A 1,304-nucleotide genomic window follows, 5' to 3' on the forward strand; every position below is an offset into this window, starting at 1 on the left:
TGAGCATTTGGTGTGTGGGGATAAAATCAATAAAATTCCCTGTGATCTACTCTAATGTTCTTCCAAATTAGAAATACCTATATCTATATATACACAAATATATATAAATTAGGATTTATGTTGTCTTTACTTTTTGTTTGCAACTTCAGATCAATATTACAGCTATCTGTCAGGTTAAATCAAGCAGGAGGTCCAAAATTTCAAGGGCAGGAAAACGGAGGAAATAGAGAAGGACCCCTTTTATAACCTACCAGAGTGGTAGGTGTCTGGCTTCTAGATCACACAATTATTCTCTCCTTTAGCAGTACAGATAAAAAAAGCACACTACATTCCATTTAAAATTCAAAGCAAAACAAAAGAAACTCATTTTCCCTTTAGTCCCTATTAGAACATGCTTTTTAAAAAAGGAAAATAGTGCTATATTCCTTAGTGTAATTTAAGTCTCACTGTTACCTTTCTCAGGCCTGGTGCATTTCAAGCCATATCTCAAATGATGGAATAAAAAATTTTGTCCCATATAAAGGTCTAAGGATCAATGACTTAATGGGGAAGAGAGTTTTCTTTGTAATGATGATGTCCTATATGCTGGTTATATTTTATATAAACCTTAAAGATGAAGTCATGCCGGCATTTACTCTTGGATTTAAATAAGATCATCAGCAAACTGGGCTTATTTATTCATTCATTCAATTATTCACCAAACATTTATTTTCTCCTACATATAATAAAGCTGCATGATTCACATCTGCAATGGGTGTCATAGCAAATCTTATGCATAAGTCTGACACTTTTTGATCTTCACTACAATTCTGTGAGCTAGGTGGGCAGGTATTTCTAGTCATCCTTCTCAGAGGAAGAAGCTGTGTCAGAGGAAGGTGGGTGTAAGTGACCTACCTCCACATCCAACTAAGTGGCGTATAGAGCTGGGAAATAAACCCTTAGCACTGTGAGTTCAGGCCAGGTCTGCTAAAACCACACTGCTTTTGGCCATGACAGATCATGATTTAGGATAGTTGTGACTGAGGGATTCTCATTCTTAATTCCGAATTTCTGCCCTAAATTTCTTCCTGTGCTTCTCCACTTTTTTCCTACTTTCAGTCAAATGTCTTCAAATTCCCTTACTCCCATCTTGATTAAAATGATCTGAGTACTACTACCCATTCCCTAACTTCCAACTCCTCAACTATTCTTTTACCAATTAAAACAAATAAACAAATAAACAAATGAACAGAAGTGGAGAGAGGACAAGCGTTAACCTAGAAAAGAGAGGATGATATTTGGTTTAAACATATAGACATTGTTTT

Source organism: Eubalaena glacialis, chromosome 5 (assembly GCF_028564815.1).
Source record: "Eubalaena glacialis isolate mEubGla1 chromosome 5, mEubGla1.1.hap2.+ XY, whole genome shotgun sequence".
Lineage (NCBI taxonomy): Eukaryota > Metazoa > Chordata > Mammalia > Artiodactyla > Balaenidae > Eubalaena > Eubalaena glacialis.